Source organism: Chaetodon auriga, chromosome 7 (genome assembly GCF_051107435.1).
Source record: "Chaetodon auriga isolate fChaAug3 chromosome 7, fChaAug3.hap1, whole genome shotgun sequence".
Classification (NCBI taxonomy): domain Eukaryota; kingdom Metazoa; phylum Chordata; class Actinopteri; order Chaetodontiformes; family Chaetodontidae; genus Chaetodon; species Chaetodon auriga.
In genome coordinates, this window is record NC_135080.1 from 20,498,792 (window position 1) to 20,522,429 (window position 23,638).

Genomic DNA, 23,638 nt, shown 5'->3' on the forward strand with positions numbered 1-23,638 from the left:
AGAAGAACGTTCTGCTGAACGAGTCGACAGTACAGTGACATTGATTTTGTCTTTTCAATCAATGACACATTTGTTTTTCATGTAACTTCATTTATTCCTGATTGCAGCTGTGAATTGATGATCCACCACCTCTGCGGATGTTTTTTCTTCATCTGTTGTTCTGGTTCAAGATGGCTGAACAGTGACACCAGCAGTCCCAACAACATCCCATTGTTGTCTTTTTAGCTGGCTGTCCATCATCTTCCTTCCTCCTCTCACTCATCTATGAATAGACACTGCAGCTGGCGGCTCTCTGCTCACAGCAAAGGAACTACAGTAATGAGAGGCAGTGAAGTGGAAAGAGAATCTCCTTAATTCCTGCTTTTCTATTAACTCTTCATTAATTTTCCTTTTGTCTTGCTTCTTTTCTCCCCGTCTGAGTGTTTAAGACGACTTCTGTTAGTAATGAGACCAACACACTTTAAACTGGATCTGAACCAGAAAGTGATGCTCTGCTCTTCAGACATTTGGCTCTCTGTCAGAGGCAAACTGTTATCAAACCAAAGTCTTTAGGGGATCTTTCAGACGTTTGCGTGCCAGCTGAGAGCTGCAGCGTTGCAGCAGAGAGCTCCGGTATAATCAGAGAAAAACAGTCATAAATCAAGGCTCTCTGCAGAGCCACAGGTAATCAGCTGGGGTCTGCTGTGATGGAAACCACTGGGATGGAGTCACTAGAAATAGACAGAGGAGCTCTTTATTCAGGACAGAGACCAACAGCAGAGGAAACTAGAGCTCCAAGAGTCATTAGCATCAGAGTACAAGTACCACAGAGTATCTGCAGCTTTACTGTAAATGATCCACTTCTGGAGGTCACAGCTCAGAGTGCAGAGAGTGCTGTGTAATGTGGTGTCACATTTAGAAGTTCGATCAATGCAGATCTGTTCTCAGCTGAATCCTGATACTTGATGGATGGAAAGTCAAGCAGTGAACTTTCACTTTCAGACTTGTTCCATCTTACAGTAACTGGTCAGAGTCGGCTGCTGTGAAGGAACCAACAACTGGTCAGTGAAAAGTTATCTGACAGCTGTATTTGTGCATTTTGGCTGATATTCATGGAGCTCAAAGGATGAATCAGAGTGACTAATGTACTCATTTGGCTTTGTTCACACTTCCAGTGTGAAGTGTGTGTGAGAACATTATGGTCTGGTGCAGCTCCTCTCTGGCAGGTGAAAAGAAGCAGCTGGAACAGATCATGTGGACTGAAGAAGAAATAGATTTGTCTCCAGTATCCCAGAGCCAACAGTGGAGTTTAGCTGTGAGCAGACTGCAGTGCAGAGAACTGGACATTACAAAGTAAACAGAGAAAACAGAAAAAGTGAACAAACTTTGCTTAGAAAGCAAACAGGAAGAAGTGGAGCAGAAATATGTGAGAACACAGATCACTGCTGATGCACTGAGCAACAGTGTCTCCATCAATTTGAAGTGATACTGAAGAAAAGGTTTTCTCTGACACTGATAGTTGTTCATTGATGCAGTGAGGACAGCAGTCTTCTCTGCAGAGCTCTGTCTCCACAGTGAACCAAGCTCTGCTCTGCTGCTGCTCTGTCTCTGTCCATGGTGCTGACTGGGAGGACAGATCAGCTCACTGGTCTCCAGTTTGATGCTGCTGTTTAAAGAGGAACTGAACACCCCCTGAAAATCTTGTCTTTGCTGACCTCTGTGGGGCTTTTTTCCTGTCTTTGTTCAAGAGTGAGGTCTTTCATTTTGAGAGCGTGACTTATTGATTTCAGGTTCAGATTTTGTCAAACCCTGCCCTCACTATCACTTCTCTCCTGCTTCTGCTTAAACTGTATGATTGCACTCAGTTGCTTGCACAGAATTCTTGCACTTCAGCTTCAGCCTGTTTCTGTGCACAAATCTAAGCAGAAGGAAGGGCTCTTTGAGTGTGAGGGCAGCGTTTTACAAAATCTGAATGTGAAATCAATAAGCCATGCTCTCAAATTGAAAGACCTTGCTCTTGAATAAAGATATGAAAAAAGTCCCGCAGACCTCCTTATAGAAGATTGATGAAGCTCTTTGTCCAGAAGCCCCTGGCAGCCCCTCCAGGACGCCTGTGAGGAGTTGTAGTGAGATGAAATGGTGCAGAGCGGAGGGAGAGTTTTGTTTCTGGACTGTTCATCAAGAGTCTCCAGGGAAGAAGAATCACAGCGGAGAGTTTCTGGTGGGAGATGATGTCATCTCTCCTCCTCACAGTGCAGCAGCACGTTCACCAACGTTAGCTGGAGGCTTTCACACCGACACCCAAAGCTTTGCTGGAGGACAGAAACACTGTGGGCTGGAAATGAATTATGAATCAAGACACTTAGAGGTCAGCGGCTTTGAACTCAGGCCTCCGTATGATAACACATGAGTGGACGGCACGCTGTAAAATGAATCAGGATTTTCTGTCTAATGAGGGAATGAAGTGAGGAGGACGTGTTTTCACCTTCAGTGGTTCTGTCTGTGATTGCAGAACTGTAAAAGCTGCAGAGACTGTCTGACTTTACAGACTGAAACAAACTGCTGCATTTGCCTCCTTTCTTGCATCACGTGATGTTAATGTCTCCTTCCAACATTGGTAAGATTTTAGTATTTTGCAAATAAATTAATGACACGAGCTAATGTGAAATAATTTTCGACCATCTGCCCACAAACAGTGACTCATTCCAAACAGTCGTCTGCTGGAAGCTTTGCATATTCATGCAGTTTGTTGCATGGAGCCATCATTCAAACAGATCTTGTTTTCTTTCTGCCCGCTTTTCAGTCTGAATCTAAATGATGTGTGATGAGTTCACAGTGTGTATATAATTCACACAGTGGGCTGTGAGATTGTCTGTGATTACAGTGTGTTAACTGATGTGACTCACACTGAAGACTGGCATCATGATTCTGTTACTCGACTTTGAAGAACCTGGAAAATGTAAAGATAACTATTAAATACACACACACACACACACACACACACACACACACACAGATCATGTGGTCATGAATCATGTATGACAGCATGCAGTGTGTCTGCAGAAATCATTTACATTCATCCACCTGACTGATGACTCCAACGTGAAACCGACTTCTCTCTGAGAACCAACGGACTCACTTCACTGACTGTGACAGTGAACTATATTTTTCATCAGATTGTTTTGGTGGGACTCAATCTAACCTTTGCTTTGTTTCTCTTGTTGCTGGCATATTAGAATGAAAACAGTTTTCTTCTCCTCTGTGCCTGAAATACAAATGAACAGTGTGAAGCAGGTGAGGAATGTAAATAAACCCTCCAAACGCAGTCACCTGTGCCATAAGGTCTCGTTTGTGGAAGCTAAACACAGATGGAAACTAAAAGGAAACAAAACTGACAACACAAATGCAAAAAATACAAAAATAACAGAAAATGTGGCTCCAAGCAGCTTGTTCCTTCTGTGTGAGGGCAAAGATCCAAAAACAAGTCAAGTCCACTTCATGTTGTGACATTACAGAAAACACCTGGTGGACAAACTTTCTTATTAGTAGAATTAAATCATCAGTTTGTCTCCCTGAGGATCAGCTGCTTTCATATTAACATGTGAGGATATTTCTGACCGTGATCATGACTAAAGCTTTAATGTCGCCACATTTGGATCAAATCTGACCATCAGGTCTTAGTAGAAGTATATTTCTGTAACATGAGTTTGGTCTTCTGCAGATGCTCTCACTGCAGCTGGAGTTCAATAGAAAAACTAAAGCTCCAGCTTGTGTGGCTCCGTGAGAACTGGGATAAATCTGCTGTGAGGATTTCTTTGGGGTAAATGCCACACGTGTCTGCACACAGATAACTGGATCTCTGCAGAGACCAACTAGACTCTCTTCACTTTGAGCTCTAACAGATATTGGTCCATACGGGACCAAACAGCTCCTATAGAAACACTAGAAGGACCTTTTTGTGTTTTAATTACATGTCAGAGTAGAAACTGTGGCACTAATATTATCCACACACAGAGGACTGCCACTCTCACACACTCTCCTCTGTGGATGAGCGTCGGTAGGGGTCGCTATTGTCCGTGTGAAAGCAGCAGATGGAGCAGCGACAGAGTCTCCAGCTCTTGTGTTGAGCAGCATCGTTCAGACTGGGATTTCTTCCTCCGCTCGGCTTCGTTTGCAGCGCTTTCTCTTCTGGAAATTAACCGCTGGAGACGGAGCTTCGTTGGGAAGAGCGCGGAGCTTTTGCACCTGGTTAAAGGACACCATGCTTTCCTTCTGGATACACACCGTGTGGATCCCCGGCGTCGCTTTCCTCTTTGGATTTCAAGGCAAGGGATCGTTTCATTCTTTTCATTTCATGTCCTGACGTTTTCCACTAGGAAACACCGGAGTTGAGAGGGAATTGACAGCTACCGTGGATGTTTATTGTGCTTCTGTCCGTCTGCTGCTGACTCGAGTTCTGAAGGTATGTGAAGTGACTTCCCTTCCTGAAAACAGCTGACATGACAGAGAGAGCTCCTCATGGAGGAGCCTGACACTTTACGGTCGAGCTCTGTTCGCTCTCAATCAAGTTAGTGATGAGTGGAGCTGAGCTGATCTGACATCAGTCTTCATGTCCAGCAGCAGTGTGTGACACAGAGAAGAGAGCAGCCTCAGAGGCTGATGGTCCAGCTGCCAGCTTCAGTAGAGTCTCCTCTCAGCAGAGGAGCAGAGGAGAGCACCAACATGTGGAGGCTGTTCCACTGTCAGCTCCACTCACACACTTCATTCATTCCTCTCTGATGTGTGTGTGTGTGCAGTTCAGAGGCTGGTGTGACAGAACAAAAGTCAGTCAGCTTGTGTAAATTGTCAGATTAGTTCATTTCTGTCTCAGTTTTGGTTCTCAGCCTGCTTGAAATACCTTCATGTCTTCACACACATCTCTTCTCTTTGACTCATGATGTCTGCAGCGTAGATTGGATCAGTCAGTCTTCCTCTGGTGCTGCTCTTGTGCTGCAAAGACTCTTATTAGTGTGGAGTGTGTGTGAGGTGGATGAGACAGAGTGTGTGTGATACACTGGAGTGAAGGGAGGAGGAGGAAACTGTGTGTGGTGTGAAACAGGAGGAAGATGCAACAGGATGAAGAGGAGAAAGGGTGGATGGAGGCTGAGGAAGATTTAGTTGTCTCATCTTCTCTCTCCTCTGCTTTTGTCATTAAATGTCAGCGATGATTCCTTCCAGACTGGAAGTCCAGCGGCTCTGAAATGAATTGTGAACGTTTGGTAAAGTGATCGATCGGCTGCTCAGTTTGACTTCATGAGGAAATCAGTTTGGGTGAGAAAACACTATCAGGTCTTCAGGGTCAGTGTTTGAACCAGCAGAGAGCAGTTCGTCAGTTCAGGAGTTAAAGCGTTTCTGTGCTCAGTGGAAATGAAAACACTGATGTTTCAGACCAACATAAAGACCTTCACCTCTCGCTGATGTTCCTTTAAATCATAGAAAAACTGGATTAACATCACACTCATTTGGTTCATGAGTTTTGTGTTTGTGTGTTCATCAAAGTTGTTCAAACACAGAACAGGAAGCAAGTCTCTGTGTTGAGGTTATTTTCATGTCCAATGAGCCCTGAAGTGCTTTTCCAGCCTGTCATGTCTTTAAACGTGGAACACTCAGCCCCCGTAGGCCTGAAAAGTGTCTGTAAAAGGTTTTCTTCTTCACATCCAACAGAAGCTGGACAGTGTGTTTGCTGCAGCAGTGGTTTGAGGAGCTCAGCACATAAACACACATGGAGCACACAGACACACAGCAGTCAGAGTGGACAGAGGGTTGATATGAAGGAGGAAATCACTGTTAGTTGATGAGTCAGACACACCAGGACCAGGACAGACCTGAATTCCAGGTGCTGACTGGACTCACTCGGCTTCTCTTTGTGTGTTTTTTCTCTCTCAGGAGTAAATAATGTCCTTTCATGCTCATCTGCTGTGAAGAAGAGAGGGAACTTAATAAGAGTTGAATCAAAGATCCATCGTTTACCCATAGACCCTGTTTGCTGCTGGCTTTTCAAAGTGCAACCAATGAGCAGGAGAGAGACGGAGAAGAAAATGCTGGAAGAAGTGAACATTACAGAAACAGTTTGTGATCATCAGTGAGATCAACATGTGTTTGCACTGTGACAACGAGCAGCGACTGTCAGTGATATTCAGTCATGTTTGTCAGTTTCTTTCGTTCCACAGTGGATAAAAACATCCTCATCTTCCTCCCCGGCTGCAGGTTTAAACAGATCATTTGCTGTAAAAGTTGCGCTTCAGTGATTCTGACATCTTTTGGTGATTCAGTGTTGGTGGGTTGGGAGTCTCTGACCGTAGAAACATGCAACACATGGACGTCTTTTCTTTGGCAGCAGAGGACTTCATGGTGGATTCAGGGAAGAGAAATTCATCGCGCATCAGAGCTGAAGAGTGTGCGCTCCTCTTCCTCTGACTCTGCTGGTGGTTTTTGGATAAACTGTTTGTCATGACTGAGTTTCAGGCTCTGCTGGTGTTTTCTTCTCTTTTACTGGCAGAAACAAAGTCCCCTCATTGACAGAGAAAAGTGAGCTTGTGAGGAGTTCTGGTTAGAAATGAAAGGTGGTTTGGTCTCGGCTTTGTTCATCAGGCCTGTTGTGATTTTGCTGAAATCAGACTTTATCTGATGGACCTGATTATTCTGAAAGTGGGAATCAGTCAGGAGATGTTCTCTGGGTGCCAAAACATTTAGTCTGGTGTTTCCTTTAATCTCCTCGGCCATCTTTGCTGTGAAGTTCCTCACCTCGGACTCTCTGGAAGATCCATAGTTGAATCTGGACACTTTTGTCCTTTTAATGGAACTTGTTTCCTTCTTAAGAGAAAGGGGGTTCGTCATCAGTGAGGTCTCTGTTTGTGTTGCTTCATGTTGTTTTAACTTCTTACAAAGACACTTTACTCTGTCCTGAAGCACCAATGGGATCTGAGAGTACATTTAGCCTTTGATGGCTGTAATTATGTGTGTGTTCTGAATGCCTCCAGGTGTGTGTGCAGCAGCGAGGATGAAGCACTTTTCTGCCAAACTGGATGTTTTAGACGATTGGATGAATAGTAATAATAAGTATTTACAGCAGCCTTATGGTCCAGGCTGCTGTATATTGGAGCTCTTTCAGAGGAAGAGATGGCAGCTGAAAGGCTCGTGCTGCTGAAGGTTTGTTAGGTTAAAGGATTTGTCAGCAGGGGTGAACAAAGCACAGGTGAAAGAACATGAGAGCTCTGTTCTTCATGACTGTGTATGGTCACATATCCACTGTGATCAAACCAAAAGCTTGTGTGGATTTGGATATCGCTGTGTCTGCAGCTGGAGGACGCTCCCCCAGTCTGTCTGTGCCTCATTCCTCAGACGAGTTCGCATGTTTCCAGAGACAGAACATCACCTGACCTGAGCTGAACGATGTCAATACACAGTTGATCCTCTAATATTGGACGAGTGATGCTGTGAATTGACATTTCTTCCAAACAGAGGACCAGAACTAAAAGGCTGAGGATGAATACATGTAGTTTTATACATGTAGTGTATGATGTACCAGTATTGGTCCTGTGCTCTTATTAATACTCCTGCTGTCTCTGTTGTCAGTGAAAGAGGAGCCTTTCAGCCATTCAGTCACAGATATGCAACTCTCTGATGACCTCAATATGTTTCATTTTTCAACACAACACGAGTCACATTTTAAGAAAATGGCCTTTAACACCTGAAGCAGTAAAGTGTTTGTTTTGGTTATAATGAAGCATCCCATAATAAGTGAGGCTGTGAATAGACGGTGGTGCAGTGAATGAATCCTGACACTATGCGTGCCAGTTGGACTGACAGCAGAAGGAGAGGCGTCCTCCCTTCAGCTGTGGTTGTTGTCAGGTGCTTCTAACAAATCCCTGCTGCCTGTGAACACAACAACAACAACAACAACAACAACAACAACAACAACACAACAACGACGCCAACAACAACAACAACAACAAAAGAAGAAGTTCTCAGTCTTATTGGATAAGAGATAATTCATAAAATCACTAAATTTGAGGGAGCACACACGGAGGATCAAAAATCAATTAATTGTATTTGCTGACGTCTCGTCATCAGAGTGTCTTTGTCAGCAAACAGCAGAGTGCTGAAAGTGTTCGCTTTCTGTCACACTGAGCAAATAAATGACCAGATGTTTGTTTCTGTAGTTAAGAGCCAATAACAATCAGAGGTGAGAGTGTATTATGGGATTACAGGATTAAAGCCTTTTGCTTGGTTTAAGTGTTCACCCATTAAATACATCCACACATGTGCTTTCTATTAATCCTTCATTCAAACAGGTAATCCTGTTGAAGAAAACACCTCTGATACTGCGTCATGCTGCTGATCCACATTTCAGTGAATTTCCCAGAATGAAGATTCTGTCATTTCTCTGGCTGATCAGTGGATTCAGATGTTTACAAAAGAGAGCAGAGGACTGAAGCCAGCAGTATATTTCCAGTCTGTTGAGCTGTTATTGAATATGTGCCACTATAATAACTGGAGGCCTGTTCATTTCATGAAGTCCAGCCGCTGATGAAGGAAGTATCCACGTAAATTAGTCACATGATTGAGAACAAAGCTTTCAGCCGGACAGCCTGCACTCATTGCACCGATCAAACCAAATAGTCTCAATTCTGCCTTTTTGCCTCTGCAAACAAGCCAGATCTGGTTTTGTTTGGAGGACTCTGTCGTCCATATGGACCGGACAGACAGCTGAGTCTGGATCTCCAGTTCCACCTGCGTCTCCTCTGACAGGACGTCAGTCCTGTTTCAGTCGCATCATGTAGAAATTGACATGTTGGGACACACATGAATTTGACATGTGAACAGTGGTTTCCATGTCCCCCCTGCAGTGTGGACACAGTCCTCCAGTGTTCAGGTCATAAATCCAGACTGAGGAGAGGAATGGTTGTGTTGACTCATTCAGTCTGTTTCTAGCTGGAAGTCAATGGGCTCTCTGACTGAAGGCAGTGGATAAACAGCTTTGTTACAGTCTGTGTGTGGGAGTCAAAGTGTGTGTGGAGGCCTGTGTTTCATGTTTTTACTCTCACTTTACTCTCTTGTTGTTCAATGTCACACAAACTTTGAGTTTGTCTCTGTTTGTGTGTTGGTCCTCTGTGTGTGTGTTTCTTCTCTTTCACTTTGTGATGCCATTTCTTGACTCCTTGTGGTCTTTTCTGTCAGAACATTGACTTCAGCTTTGGATCTGTTCATTTTTCTGTCAGTGGAGGTGAACTGAGCGTCCTGCAGTCTGTCCGTCCTGGCTGGACTTTCACTGTTCATGTCCTCTGCTCGTCTCCTGGCAGTGGGATCAGACTAAGCTCTGGTAGATAAACTCCTGCAGGGTCATAGCAGCAGTGTGTGTTACACTCTGTCACCGTGTGTGTAATTCACCCCATATCTGCACCCTCACACTAATACACACTGATATGGAAAAGTCCCTGTGAGTCTTGTGTCTTGTTGGACAGTCGGTGAAACTGTTTGGTGGATTCTCGGCTGAACAGTGATGTGTTGTGTGTGGCTGCCACAGGACGGTCCTGTCACATGTGCAGGTGTTGCACTTGGAGGAAAATCCAGTTTATTTCATTGGTGGTTGCTGATCTGTTCTTGAACACAACAGAGAAAAGACTTTGTCTGTGTAACGCGCCTCACTGCATTTAGTTGACGGTACTTTGACACATTATCAGGATATTTTGTTCCTGAAGCCAAAAACCTTTGGAGCAGAATCCTGCCTCTGGTTCACAGTCATTTGTCTTTTCTTTCTTTTCTTCTTTCCTTTTTCTGAACCTCTTCAACCTCTCCTGACCTGCTGTTCTCTGCTCTCTGCACCACATAGAAACTCAGAGAAGAACACATCCATGATGTCCACCAGGGACAGTCTGTCATCTAAAGTTGGACCAGATTTTACTTGCTGTCAGTTCAGTAATTCTCCCTGACTCATTGGCTGGAAGCTGTGTGTGGGTTTGTGAGCCGCTGATCTTCATCACTGCCTCTGAACACAACATCAGGTTTATTGTGTGATTCCTTTGGTTTGTACCAGACTGTGAAGCTCTGATTTGAAACCTCTTTACTTCAGAGTCACACAGGAGCTCAGCTGTGGTGGACAGCCTCATGTGATGCTGTCTCTACCCTCAGAGGGAGAGGGGGACAATGTCTTTGTCTCAGCCAGAGTCTGCAGGGCTTGTTGTCTTCTGCACTGGTTGGTTGGAGGGTTGAACATCCCACATATTCTTGAAGCAGAGCGATGAAATAATCAGGGATTAAGGGGGATGGACAGAGTTAAACAGCAGACAGACCCTCTGTTGTCTTGTCTCTCATTTCCTTGTGAAAAGCCGCAGCTGAAAAGCAACAGAGGAGCCTGAAGGCATCATCCAGCCTGTGCAGCCACACAGCCTCAGGGAGGATTTAGTGAAAACCAGGGAATGACCTCTTCTTCATTCACCTGTGTAGCTGTGTAGTGTCACAGTTTGAGGATGTTTTCTTCCTTTAAAATCTACACATTTTCCAGCCGTTTCATTTGAGTTTGTAGCAGCTCTATAATTGATGCTGTCATGAATAATTGCTGCTTTTCCCCTTCAGGCTTCATGGTTAGTCATTTGGTTGTGTTCATCATGATTATCAGTGTGTGTTTGCTTGACGTCTGCAGAAGTTCTAGCTGCTGAGCTGCTGTTGACAGTATTTATGAACGAGTCAGCCTTTAACAATAATTACCACTGCTGGAGATTATTGCGTTTATCCCATTTTGTTTATTTCATGTCATCACTGGAAATGTGATGGAGCGACATTTCCAGTCATGAGGTGAATCAGCGTCATGTCTGCCTCTTCTCTCTCCACCTGTAGATGAGCATTTTTGAGAGGTGAAACGTTGAATGAGCCTGATTCCTGCCAGGTGGACATCACAGTCACCACAGGCGGCTCCTCATCACTGTGTGGAGTCACTGTCAGTGATGTTTGCTCGTTCTAGTTTGCTGCTCAGAGCTTCATCTTCACAGAGAAGCTGTTTCTCCTCATATTATCGACTGAAAGATGAAACCCTGACATGACGAGAGAAGGATCGCTGAGCAAACTACAATATTACATTTCCACAAACAGCCGTTTGCTGTGTTTATGGATTATTCCCTGTTTGCTGCATTTAATGGGATGTTTGTTGCTTGAGTTCCATCACCATGGTGATCCTTAATTTGTCCATCGTGAGGGCACAGTGTCATCATCAGTTAACAGACGCTGTCAGTGATGAGGTGCTTCATCAGGAGTTAGTTTTGCCACACTACTGAGGTCAGTAATGTGTGTGATTTGACGTGATGAGGGGAAGAAATGTGATGAATCTTATTTTCCATCATTCTGTCCTCACTCATGAGGAGTTCCTCACCTCCTCACCTCTGTCCTCTCATGAGTCACAGCTGGAGTTTACGATGATGTCCTGAATTAGTGTTACTTCTATTCTCTGCCTGCAGACCATCAGATGTGTGAAAACAGACAGATTGTTGGTCAGAGGAAGCCAGAAGTGTTATTTCACATCATCTCCTGTGATGTGAAGGACTCGATAAGGAGACACAAAGCAGCAGTGAGAAGCTGTTATCAAGTGAAATGCAGCCATGAATCCAGCAGAGAAGAGGAACACTTGGCTGATTTTGCCTTCATGGTCTCATTTGTTGGAGTCTCATTTTCATCTCATGTGGTGTTCACATCTCTGTTCACAAGGACTCCTCTGAGAGGACAAACATGTCTCACTGTCTTTGAATGATCCAGTAAATTCAGACAGAGTCAAACATGCACAGCAGCGTGTGTTAAATGTCTTTTCATGCAGATCAACACATTGTTAAACTGTCCGCTTCATTTGTCCTTTGTGGAGGCGCCTTAAAGTCACAGTTCAGCTGAATGTAAAGTGCTCACAGTGAAAGTGTTTCATGGCTGACAAACAAATGACAGAAGGTGGATCTTTGTGGGAAACATGACATGAAGAGAAAGAACACACGAAACCTGAGAGTGAAATCTTCACAGTCTGCTCTCCTCTTTTTCTGTCTTTCAGGTAAGAGCGGCCAGTTTGACCCTGCACTGTGTGTGTGTGTGTGTGTGTGTGTGTGTGTGTGTGTGTGTGTGTGTGTGTGTGTGCAGTGATGAGGACTCCACCTCCTGACCTCCACACTGGACTTCAGCAGAGACAGTAAGACTCTACATTCAGAGTGTGTGTCAGTGTCAAAGCCTTGTTGAAGACTGTTTTGTGTGTTGAGTCAGATCACTGAGAACTGACCTCCATCATTTCCATCTACAGTCCAGAGCTGAGTGACACCAATGTGTCACATGAAGCTCTGTCATCTCTCAGCTGTTGTCACAGTGCTTTGAGTTGCTGTGTGCTGGACTGATTTAATACACGCTCTGTTAAGAGGTAGAAGTTGGCGTCTTGCCTCAGCTTACGTTCCTGAATGTGCTGATGTGTGTAAAAATGATCAAATCCTAATTCCTGCTCTCCGCTCTTCAGCCAACACTTTACATTTCTATCTGTGACACAGCTGTTGCCTTTCCTGAGGTGATCACACACCATGGAGACACAAAGATGGAGCTTTAGAGAATCTCTCTCTCACTGTGTTTTCTATCTTTGCCTCTTTGGCTTTCCACCATCACATCAACCTCCTCATGCAGCTCAGTGACGAAGAGGCTTCAAAATTAGTTTGGGGCTCCACTGACTGCTGTCTAATTAGACAGTGTTGGGAGGCTGCTGTGCAGTGATGGTTCTGGTTGTTGTGTTTGATGAAGAAACCTGGTTGGGTCAGAACTGCTGTCTCTGTCGTCTGTGAGGGAACAGCCAGTTCCTAAATGTGCTCTGAAGCGTCACATTCGCTCAAGATGCAGACAGTTGTGAGCAGCTGGACACCATGTGGATGCAACAACTTCACACTGGACGCTGAAATGTCTTGTTGTTCCTCTCCCAAATTATTTTCTTGATATTTATTCTAATGATCAGAACTGATGAGAGACAGGAAATCAACAAACAATGACTGCATCCATTCTTTGTGAACGATTTCCTGCTCCAAAAACCACTGGAGGCGCTAACAAAAGACAGCATTTCATTCATGGAACAAACTGTGACGGTAGCTTATCTGAAGCCAAATTGCTTTTGCCACTGGACAAACAAACATGGTGTCGGAGCAGTCTGCTCCATCTGCCCTCTTATTACTACACCTGTATGTTATTACCCAGTCTGGGCCTCATGTTTGTCTCGTTAATCTGAAGCAGTAGCAACATCTCAAACTCATGTATATTTAATGAAATGGCCGAGTGTTTAACACAGTCACAGATTCTACACAGAGCAGTTGAGATTTACAGCAGTGGAACTAAATAACAAGATATTTTTGCTTCATTGATTTATCAGCTTTGTGTTTCCACCATCAGACATGACCGAGCCGATAATATTCTGATTCTTCGTCACATCGTGTTACTTGTGTTCCATTGATCCACTGCAGGTGGTCATAACTTGAGCTTCTCTTCTTTAATGAGACTCAGTGCTGCTGCAGCCATGTGAGCTGTTTTGTCATCAAATATTTGATGTTTTAACTGTGACTTTATTCTAACGCTGAAAATGATGAAGGTGAAAACCTTGTTGAAGATGAAGAAGATGATTCTTTGATCACTTTTATTTTTGCAGCGTTGCTCACATCAAACAGGGAGAGTGTGTGTGAAGAGGAGCACAGTAACACTCTCTCCCAGTCATTGTGGGATCAGATCAGTGTTCTGACTTTTTATGGCTTTCAGACGTTAAATAAAGCAAATTAAAGGGAAATTAAGGTCCAACAAGCTGCTGTGTTCAACTATTAGAATGATTTCATCAACATAAACACAACGTCAAGATTACAATATCAGTTTATTCACATGTTCATCAGCACTGCCTTCTGTGTGTGTGTGTGTGTGTGTGTGTGTGTGTGTGTGTGCTCCCATCAGCAGATACTTACAGTCCGTTCATGCCTCTGCTGATGTTTTTTGCAGATTTCTACCTGCTTCATTCTGTAGTTTGTGGTTGTGGTTTCTCTCCAACTCACAGTCGTCCTCACATTCTGGTTTATTAGTAATTATATTGTGATGCCGCCCGCTGCTGTGTGCGTTATGTTGATGTCGTGTCTCAGTGATGTGTGTGTGCTGTGTTTTGTTGTATCCAGCTGTAGTGGAGAGTCATTGCCTCTGGCAGCATCTCTTCTCTCCTGGATTCATTCAGAGAGATTCCCAGAGAGCAGAGCATCATCAGTCAGACACAACTGTGTCACCTTGTGTTCCTCTAGATGGTTCAGTCTCCTCTGACACGTTTCTCTGACTGTCATTTATTTACTTTCACACAAGGTGAACCTTCATTGATGACAAACAGGTGAACATTTCACTGAACAGCTCATTGTTCTGTCTGGATGTTGAACACTGAAATGAACAACTGACAGCATCATTAATGTGGCCTTCACTGAGTCAAGTTACAGTTTCACCCTCAGACTTGAACATTGTTTTTTTGAAGTCAGTGGGGTCAAACAGTGGAGATTATTGTGGGTTTGTTCTCTGAACCAAAGCACCACACTGATGACAGATTGTCAGCAGTGACACATTCATCACAGTTTGTCTAATGTGTTGTGAAAGTCATCAGTGTAATATTAGAGCAAAGTCAATGATGGTCAAAGCAGCGATTTGCTAACATGATGCATCTCTGCTAACTGCAGTGATGTTGTTGTTTCGCAGTAATGGATTCACTGTGTCACATCATGAACAGAACAACTCTTCAATATCAGCTGAATGACGACCATGTTTCTGCTGCTCGCTGTGACTGTGGGTCATTAGTCGGTCTGGTTCACGGGTCGTGAAACGTTCAGGTGCAGCTCAGTAGACTGATGTAGTCTCTTCTTGGACAGGTCGTGAGTCGAGCTGTCAGTCCATAACCTGACTCTCATCAGTCCATTTGTGCAGCCTCCGTGCTGTCGATCCTCTCACACACACTTTGATCCATGAGGGGATTCAGCTGTCTAATACATAGTAAGCGAGTGACAGTTAGGAAATATAGTGTAATAATAATATTAGCAGTCAGTCCACAGTCTGACACTCACCTGTTCACTTCTGCACTCCAAACAATTACATCCATTACACACAGAGTCCAGTGAACACACACATACACCTGCAGCTTGCTGATACGCACACACATTTCTCATCACACCCCCTCACTCGGGCTTTAGCTGTGTGAGTACAGCAGCTAAATTAGCATAATAAATTGATCTCACACTCTTCATCCAGCCTGTACAGCCTCATAGCTCCAAAGCTCCAACCAACTCTTCATCTTTAATGTGTCCCCTGCTGTCAGCATTGTTAGCATGGCTGACCACTCTGAGCACAACATGAATCATGTTGGCATTGTTTTCAACCCTGAGGACATTAATAGCTGCAGATGGTGACCCTAAACACCAGCAAGTAGCACTGAGAGTTGAAATCTTCCAGCGGCATTGTTTGGAAAAATAATTGTGTCATAAAATAATGTCCACATCATGTTTTGTTTAACGCTCTGATTGGCCTGCTGCCGGTGTTCAGTTGTAGCAGATGGTTAACACACAGTGGGTGGATGGAGGACTCTGGAGGTTCAGCTCAGCTCCTCCACCTCCATAAAGCCAACTAACCTTAAACTCCAACCAAAGCACAGACAGACCTCTGATTTAAAGTCCTACTTTCCTCTCTTGCTAATGATATTGACTTGGATTTTATTATTCACAGTGTGAACTGCATCCCCTGCTCAAATAAATAAATGTTATGTGGATTCATTGGAAATCACAACACAGCAGAGATTTAGGGAGGTTCCATTTGCTGTTAGTGTATTAACAAGATTTTCATGTTAGTGAGGAAATCAAGAGCTGGAACAAACACAGGATCAGCATCTGTGTTTAAGAACAAACTGAACTGATCAGAGATCAGCTCTCTCCTTTGCTGAGCTTCATGCTCTTTTACAATAAAAACATCACCTGACAAGCTCTTGTATAGCATCATAGTCTTCTCTGAACAGCTGACTTTCTTTGTTTTGGCTGCGAGATAAGACTGAAAACATTTACTGTCCAAAACACTCAGTTAGTCTGTTCACCCAGAACGAGCTGTAGGTTTGTTTTAATTATTAAATATGTGGAAAGATGTGCAGAAAACATGAGAAAAAAAATATATGATCTGGTGATTAATATGAAGAAGAACTGATGAAATGAAAATAACATTTGGACAAAGTTTCTCTTCTAACGCAGCTCGTAGCTGAAGTGTTGTCAGAGAGTTCAACACACACAGATCCCAGACAACAAATGGTCACGTTCACTGTGAAAGGAGCCTTTTATGAGTTTGTTAGTTTTCTCAGAAATGTTGCTGATCAATATCAGAGCACATTTCTGCTCCCACTTGTTTTTTTCCAGATCAAATCATAGAATTGCTCCTTGTTCTCTGTATCTCGATAACTCGGCTTGCACAGCCTTTGTTGACCCTTTGACTGGATGGAGTTTAACTGAGAGGACCATCAGGTCTCAACTCTTTGTGCTTCTCTGTGTCTCATTGCCACATAAGACACTGACTCATCACACAGACTGAGACAGACGTCCACACATCTGCCAGTGAACTGATGTTGTCCTTGGCTTCTGTGGATCATCCACTCCATAACTTAGCTGACATGCTGTAAATGTACTGCTGACGTGTTCTGGGTGTATAGATAAGGAGGTTCAGGAGGTAAATGAGTGTGATTTGAGCCACAGGTGCAACCAGTTTCATTGTTCATCAGTATGACAGTATTTCAGCAAATACAAACAATCATGTGGCTGCATGGAGTTTGTTTCTTGAGTGCTGCCGACTTGCAAGAACCAGACTTTGGCTAGAAACTATTTTCGACTCCAAATGCAAAACTGAGAGCAGCTCGTATTGACGTAAATGTCTGTGCTGCTCATAGCTGAGACCCTACGAACAATCAGAGATGAATGAGCACATTAGTACATTTATGTTGACGCTAGTTCCAGTGTGTGATCATGCATGTTTTGACACTGTGATGCACTGTCCTGCATTTCCTGCTTCCCTTTTTATTCTTGCGATTTGTTGAGTGAAATGCTTTGGTGTGACTCTTGGCTGTGGTAATGAGCTCTGTCACTGGGAAAACGATGCTCAAAGACAGACTTGGAAAATGGTAAAGGTTGGAAGGGAATGATGCAAACCTGCAGAGACACAGTGATGAAGCTGAGAGACGTCGGCAGGGAGAGAAATATTCTGGGTGTTTATCAGTCTGCTCATATAGCAGTCTGTCATCAGTCTCTCTCCTGGTTTTCACCAGGGTTATTCACTGCTCAAGAATCTAGGCCAGATCCAGGGCACATAGGAGGTAATCCAGTTGCATTAGTGATCAGGGTTTCTCACAGCTTCTCACCAGTCACTCTTTTACAGCCACCTTTCTCCCCACTGACTGAAAGCTTTGGCTCAAATATGAGACCAGCAGGTGTGATTTCCTGTAGTTGTTCATCTCAGAGCTGGTTTGGAAGAAAAAATGGTGTTCTGTCACTCTTCCACATAAAGAAGGAACTTTTTCAGCCTGAGCTATCAGAACATGACCAGTGTGTACCATGCTTTCTGTGTGCAGTGCATGCTGGGAGAGGCTGCAGCCCCCTGTAACCCTGAAATTGATGGACTGAAGCAGGAAGTGCAAACTCTCTGGTCTTTGTGCTACTGTGTCCCACAACAAGCTTGTGAAATACTTGTTGTCCATGTTTGGGGTTAGTGTTGTGGTTGGGATCAGAGTGTGTGCAGTCTCAGAGGAAGGCTTGCTCAGCAGAGTTCAGTTTAACATTGTGTTCAAACTGGAGACAACAAAAGGAGACAGGAGACGGACAAAGAGACATTGAGAGGAGGGGAAGAAAAGAGAGACAGGTATTCTAGGTATTAATTATAGTGCACTATATTTGGACTTTAGATGCAGTGACAGTGATACTGATCTTGGTGCCAGACTCTGTGTCTTTTTTCACACAGATGGTGTCTGTCTTACGTGAACTGAGTCCCTCTCAAACATTTTTGTCTCATGGTCTCAATAAAGCCAATCAGAGATCTGCTGCAAGGACTGAGACAAAAATCACAAAGCTGACTCTGAAATCTGTCCTCAAATGTCTTGTTAGAGTGAAGGAGAGTCACTGCTGTAATATGTGTCAATGCAGACAATGTGAATGTTCACTGTTTTTAGAAGGCTGGATGGAGGAAACTGTGCTCAGTGTTAGTTTCTTTATTTCCCTCTCTGTCTCTTCCCCCCTGCAGTGACAGATAGATGCATCAAGGCTTCATTACTTTCTTGCTGAAGTTCTGTATCATTTGTCACATCCATTATGCTGCATTCAGATTGTCTTTTATAAGTAAACTTTGGTTAAAAGCAAAAGAAAAATGAGACTCAGTCCTGGAAATTTGTTTGAGGAGGAGGAGGAGCAGAAAAAGAGTCAAAGAAGAGAAGAAAATAAAGACTTCAACATGTTTTTCCAGGAATATAACAGGATCCATCCTGTTATACATCCAGTAGTTCGTTGAGTATGAACAACTTCAGTTTTATGGTTGTTGATAAATGTTGCTTTGTCCAGCTGTCAGTATCTCTTAGAATTTGAAAAGAAATCTTGATTTGTTCATTTATTTTATTTTCTGATTTGTAGTTTAACAGGAAATAAAAGATAATTAGCAATTTCAATGTTGTCTTTGATGAGTTTTCATGAGCTAATTTCTAGTAGCTGCTGTTAAAATGTGATTTTTCAATGAGATTTAGAGCTGAAAGGGAAGGTTAAATCGTCCATGTACTAATTTGAGTTATGAGGTGTGTTATTCAGGAAAGCAGCTGGACTGAAGGTTTTCTGTGAGATGTTTTTTAACCCACCTGCACTCTGAAATAGTAACGGTTGTCTGCAGAAACAGTATTCAGGTTGCATTAGTAATGGTTGATTTAAAAAGAAAAGTCTTTAATGGGTATAATCTATTAAAAAATCTACAGCAAAGCTGCTTCAGTTATCAAAGATTAAGTGAAATTGAAAGTTTGTCCCTCATGTTCCACCATACTGCAGTAAATCTGATGCTTGAATTGTTGCTGTGTGACTTCCTGCCATCCAAATACCTTCTCCTCCATCAGCACAGGACACAGAAAACACAGCAATAAGTCGTCAGTAAAGGAGGACAGAAGTGTGTTTGTCTTACTGTGCGTTCAGACCAAAAGAGGCAAAAGAGGCAAAAGAGGCAAGGACGCCGGAAGTTATTACATTTTCAATGAGAGCCCGGCGTCCTGAGCGGCCAAAGCGTAGCCGCCGTCAGCCGTGCGTCTAGAGCGGCCAAAGCGGCTAAAGCGTCCAAAGCGGCACCAGATGAAAAGTTGAAATTCGGTTAACTTTATGGTAATTAGCTATGACGCGGTTCAGCGGCAACCGGCGGCAACCAATCAGAGTAGAGGTGTCCTTCGCTTGAGCGGGCCCCAAAGAACAACGCATGTAACTTTGGTTCCTAGTTCTGTCATGGATGCCGAGAAATTGATCACTTGTGTGCGGGCACAGCACACATCACAGCGATGTCATCCAAATCCATGATGAGTCGATATGATTTTGAGGGTTAAACGCGCATATTTATAGTCGTCGCAGACCATGTTGATGATACAATAATAACAATTATGAGCGGGAGTTAATTTAATTCGCTAACGGCCTCACCCCATTTTCCCCGTTCTTCCAAAAAAGGAACACTCTTTGGCCACACACACACACACACACACACACACACACACACACACACACACACACACACACGAACTTGACGAACTTGTATGACACCAAACGAAAGACAAGCAGACAACACCACATGCGTAATTGTGCACAGAGATGCTGCAGCTGAGACGTAAGGAGCGCGCATTTGCATCCGTGTGTGTGTGTGTGTGTGTGTGTGTTCTATAGGCCTAAAGAAAATTACCCCGGAGCCGGAAAACATAACAATCTTGTGGCCAAAGAGCGTTTTACTTTTTTGGAAGAACGGGGAAAAATGGGGTGAGGCGGTTATGACATTAAATTAACTCTCGCTCATAATTGTTATTATTGTATCATTAACATGGTCATTAACACGGCGGCATGGTCAAAATCATATGGACTCATCATGGATTTGGATGACATCGCTGTGATGTGTGCTGCTGCCTGCCTGTACACCTGAAGAAGACGCTTGAAAAACAAAAAAGAAGCACTTTTCACTGCTCACATCAAGATATTTTTGCTCTATTTAAATGTCAGTTAGTTGATAAAATGCTTTGTTGTGCAATGTGTCATCTCATTCAGATGAAGCAAGAAAGGCTTGCATGCCCAGGGTACGTCTTTGCCACAGAATTTTAGTATATTTCAAAGTTGTAAAAGTTTGATGTTGTGGTGGGTAAATCATAATGCCCTTTGTTAATTGCTTCCTCCTCAATACGTCAATCCGCTCGTGACTAGATGGTGATTTTGATTTATGTTCATGCTCTGAGATTTTTTTTCTTCTGTATTTAATGGCACACAAAACCTCCTATGCAACTAGGCATGCTTTAAACTGAAGGTGAACAACAGCAAGCAGCACTATGCCGCTGTCAAGAAGTCTGCTTTGCGGCTCCTTTAAATGACTAGTGCGATTTAACTTTGACGTCAGTCACGTGAAGAGCGACCAAAGCGGCTAAAATATTTTGCCGCTTTGGAAGCTGTCCTGTTTCTCGTGCAGCCTCGGGCGTCCTTGCCTCTTTTGCCTCTTTTGGTCTGAACGCACAGTTAGTAACAGACATGAGCCTTTAAATGAACCAATGAAAATGTTGCATGTGGTTCTGACGTCCTTTAAGTCTGCAGATTAAGTGTTAATTAACAGGACAAATGAAGCGTGGTGGAGATGTTAGAAGGATCCTGCTGCAGGTTATCAACAGCTGCACACACACACACACACACACACACACACACACACACACACACACGCGCACACACACACGCACACTCTAATCTCTGCATATTGAACTTTGCTGTTTAATATTATGTTGAATAATATATAAATGCCTTGTTATACTTTGTTAATTTGCCCCTTTAAAATTCTGTTTCTTTTTCAGAGTATTAGTTACTCTTTACTTGATACTTTGAATAACTAAATGTTGAGTATTAAGCAGCAACAGACTGCATGACGATCATGAAAGCATGGTGACAGCTGGACAGACAGTTGGCTGCTCAGAAGGACGAGTGCACGGGGAGTTCAGGCCTGGCAAGCAGAGCCGTGCTCTCACAAGAGTTCCCCATACCATGAATACAGACTGATTTATGGAGGGTACCTGGAGCCAACTGACAGGGGGGCTCATTATCCAAACATGACTGATAAGTTTATCTGAACAAATGATGATGAGAGAAATCTAGAGCATGAAGCTGAAGAAGAGTCCTGTGCACAAGAGCACAGACGTGAGGCTGAAACTTCCCTGTTAGAAGTGTGCAGGGAGTCAGTCAGCTGAAAGGGAAGGTCTTCATACAGACAACAAGCAGTTGTGGAAGACAGCTGGAAGCATCACCTGCTTGTTAGAGTTGTTGCCATAATTAGTTTGAAATGTATTTTTGCTGTGCATCATAAGGTTTGTGTAACCAAGCAGAGCAGACAACACACACTGAGGAGTTTTGAGGGATTTGTGGGCTTCAGGTGCACCTCTGCCAAGTCATCTCTGTAAAGTGAAGAAAAGAGCTCAGAACAAAGGTGTGAAGTCCACTGACGTTACATGAATACTGACGTGTTTTTACTGATCCATCTGAAGAAATTCAGTCTTTTTCTGACATTAATCAACAAAACAACATGATAGGATGACAGCCAATGTGAGTGGGTTGATGAGAGTAATGTAGGATCGACCCATTGTGCCTCCATGAATGAAAAAGAATCATTTACAGACTTTACAATATGTGCTCTGCCACTGACTCCAACATGACACTTGTCTTGTTGATGGATCACTGAAACTGTACTACACACACATGAATATTCATGATGAGCACACACACAGCATGAATGACGATGATGGAAACCAGGACTCATATCTGCAGAAATAAAGTGGAGAGAACAGACAACATGACTTCAGGTCAACATATGTTCTGCTAGATACTAAATATAAATTGTGTTTGAACCGTCTCGGTCTTCTCCAAAGTGAGTAAAGGCTGCAGGTGACAGTAGTTCAGCCTCACAATTCAAATGCAGCAACAACATCTGCTCTTTTTTCAGTGAGTCCTTTTCTCCATTCCACCTTAAAGCCATGTATGTTTGTGTGACATCAGTTTTAAGAGAATCCAGGCTGTCGTTCTCTGTACTTCATGCCCTTTAATTGAGACCGCTGCTGCTTTAATATTGTCTCTGGGAAGCAGCTGTGTCTTCAGGTCTGCAGTGTGATAATAAAATATGGATGCATTGCTTGCTCCCCTTGTCTTGTGTAGCCTCCTGCACAGCCCCTAAAATACTCCATTATTAATATCAATGCAGAATCTCCCACTTGGTGAGATCATGTCTCATCTATATGTCAGGTCCTTCTGCTCTCAGCCAGGCGGGACTAAGCTGCTTCTCTGTGCTAAACCTCATTCAACCTCTGACATTTTACCATTTTCACTGGAGATGAGATCTGCAGCAAAATGTTATCAGCATTTAGAAAATATGTCACACTTCAATTTCAACATTTAAAGGCTCATATTCCAATTCTTACAGTGATAATTTCAAGCCCTTCAGAAAGAGAGACAATTATCAAACTCAGTGTTCAGTGACATTATATTCCAAGCTAGTTGTTGTGCTCAAGTGAGATCAGATGTGAGAGCTGTGGCGCGACAGCAGAAGGTAAAGCAGATAAGACCCAGCTGTTCTGTAGCTGTACACCTGTAGATGGGAACAAACTATTTCAGCAGCCCTGACTCTCAGAAATGATGTTTGTATTTTACTAAATTGCTTTATAATTTGCTGCCTGGATGATGTTCAGAGACAGAGTTCCTTCAAGTGACTGAAACAATAAATTTCTGTAGAGCAGGAGCTGCAGGGATGTGTTTGGGGTGGATGGTGGTCATACAAAGTGCAGGACTGTGACACCAGAATCCAGCGTTCAGGTCCAGACTCCTGGTTGTGGTTAGGTTCAGGCAACGAAAGTGTTTTGGTTGAGGTTCGAGAAATGTTGTGATTTCAGTTAAATGCTCAAAAAAAAAAGTCTAATGTCTCAAGTCACTGCTGACTTTTTCTGTCTTTTTCTCTTTCCCCGACACATTTCTCTCCATCCAATAGTTAAACTCTGGTCTGTTGAAGCTTGAGACAAAATATGAAGAAATATCAGCAGAAAGTCGGCTGAGCTAGAGAGGAGCAGAGCTGAAAACAGTCTGTCAGGAACAAATGAGGAAGTCTTACCCAGTTTCTTGAGCTGGATGTTGTGTCCATGTTGGCTCAGTGAAGATAGAGGAGTGACAGTGAAGACAGTTGTTGTTGAGCTCAACTTGAAACTGTACTGTAGTTTCAGAGTTGTCGTACTTTCTGATATAGATGTTGTTGTTACAGAACATAAATCTGTAAATGGAGGGATATTTTGTATTTTGTAATAGCTGACAGTTTGTTTCCACCAAAGACAGAGACGTAGTCCTCAGTTCAGGCTGTCAGATGG